Below are 2,500 nucleotides of genomic sequence, written 5' to 3'. Positions count from 1 at the left end.
GCATGCACATGGTGTCGAGGCTGGCTAAGTTCCCCCCCACTGACGGGCACCGTGGCAAGCCCACGCATGCACATGGTGTCGAGGCTGGCTAAGTTCCCCCCACACACGGGCACCATGGCATGCCCTGACAGCCCCTTGACCCTCCCCCTGACCCTGACAGCCCCACGGGCCATGCGCTGACACTGCCGCTGACATGCACGGGGGCAAACACTTTTCCCGTGCTTTTGGACGATCGAAACCACCCAAATTGGTTTCCTAAATTCATTCCAATATATTTTGGATGTGTTCCAAGAATCACCTACCGTTAATGGAACATTTTCAATTTTTTTTGATTTTTCGGTATTTTTAAACCTAAAAAATTTTTAAAAAAAATCCCGACATCAAAAAATTGTAAGGCTTGTTCCTACTTCAAGATATGATTTATCTAAGCATGCCTGCAAAAAATCTCATTCAAATTCAAAGTATTTCAATAAAAAAAGCCTTTATGTTTGCTCGGAAAATTGATGTTTCCTCCTGCCAGTTGGGATATGGCTCTAAATGCTCTTTAGGGGGGGCATGCAAGGCCCCAACATGGGCAGCCAGGAGGGCTGTCCATGATGCCCCCCTCACATGGGCATGCCCCTCGCGCCCATGGAAAAGGCGAGTGCCCACCCCCCCATGCCACCGGCGGGGGGACTCGTCTCCACCGCCGGCGGCCGCGGTGGTTGGTGGTGGCCGCCGGCGGCCAAAAACGTCCCGACGAAATTTTTTGGGCTCGTTAACGTGGGGGTGATTCTTACGTTCTCGTTTGCTTTCTAACAACAAGCTTGTGCTCTAGGGATGGATATGGTGGCACTACGTGCCACGCATGGGCTTGTTGATGGGGGCAATCGTTGATGTTGGGGGCTTTCTCACGTTGTCGAGCCCCACCAAAAACGTCGGGACGAAATTTTTTGGGCTCGTTAATGTGGGGGTGATTCTTACGTTCTCGTTTGCTCTCTAGCAACAAGCTTGTGCTCTAGGGAAGGATTATGGTGGCACGTAACTACGTGCCACGCATGTGCTTGTTGGTGGGGGGCAACCGTTGATGTTGGGGGCTTTCTCACATTGTCAAGCCCCACCAAACGAAATTTTTTGGGCTCGTTAACGTGGGGGTGATTCTTACGTTCTCGTTTGCCCTCTAGCAACAAGCTTGTGCTCTAGGGAAGGATATGGTGGCATTACGTGCCACGCATGGGCTTGCTGATGGGGGGCAATCGTTGATGCTAGGGGCTTTCTCACGTTTTCGAGCCCCCCGGTGCTCTAGTTGACCCCATGGCGGTTGGGCCTATTCGTTAGGGTGCTTCCTTGGCAACATGACTGTGCACGCCGGATGGTGTTATGGCACCCAGTGCTACGCACACGGTTGCTCTTGGTGGTATTCGGATGATGTTGACCTTGCTTCCATGGGTTGAACCGGGATGCACACCAAACGAAAATTTTTGGGCTTGTTAACGTGGGGGTGATTCTTATTTTCTCACGTTTTTGAGCCCCCCGGTGCTCTAGTTGACCCCATGGCGGTTGGGCCTACTCGTTAGGGTACTTCCTTGGCAACATGACTGCGCACGGCGGATGGTGTTATGGCACCCAGTGCTACGCACACGGTTGCTCTTGGTGGTATTCAGATGATGTTGACCTTGCTTCCATGGGTTGAACCGGGATGCACACCAAACGAAAATTTTTGGGCTTGTTAACGTGGGGGTGATTCTTATTTTCTCACGTTTTTGAGCCCCCCGGTGCTCTAGTTGACCCCATGGCGGTTGGGCCTATTCGTTAGGGTGCTTCCTTGGCAACATGACTGTGCACGGCGGATGGTGTTATGGCACCCAGTGCTACGCACACGGTTGCTCTTGGTGGCATTCGGATGATGTCGGCCTTGCTTCCATGGGTTGAACTTGGACGCCAACAAACGAAATTTTTTGGGCTCGTTAACGTGGGGGGTGTTTCTTACGTTCTCGTTTGCTCTCTAGCAACAAGCTTGTGCTCTAGGGAAGGATATGATGGCACTACGTGCCACGCATGGGCTTGTTGATGGCGGGAATCGTTGATGTTAGGGGCTTTCTCACGTTTTCGAGCCCCCCGGTGCTCTAGTTGACCCCATGGCGGTTGGGCCTATTCGTTAGGGTGCTTCCTTGGCAACATGATTGTGCACGGCGGATGGTGTTATGGCACCCAGTGCTACGCACATTGTTGCTCTTAGTGGTATTCGGATGATGTCGACCTTGCTTCCATGGGTTGAACTTGGGTGCCACTAAACGAAATTTTTTGGGCTCGTTAACGTGGGGGTGATTCTTACATTCTCGTTTGCGCTCTAGCAACAAGCTTGTGCTCTAGGGAAGGATATGGTGGCACTACGTGCCACGCATGGGCTTGTTGATGGGGGGCAATCGTTGATGCTAGGGGCTTTCTCACGTTTCCGAGCCCCCTGGTGCTCTAGTTGACCCCATGGCGGTTGGGCCTATTCGTTAGGGTGCTTCCTTGG

Source organism: Carya illinoinensis, chromosome 5 (genome assembly GCF_018687715.1).
Source record: "Carya illinoinensis cultivar Pawnee chromosome 5, C.illinoinensisPawnee_v1, whole genome shotgun sequence".
Taxonomy (NCBI): Eukaryota; Viridiplantae; Streptophyta; class Magnoliopsida; order Fagales; family Juglandaceae; genus Carya; species Carya illinoinensis.
Note: the sequence above shows the minus strand (reverse complement) of the source record.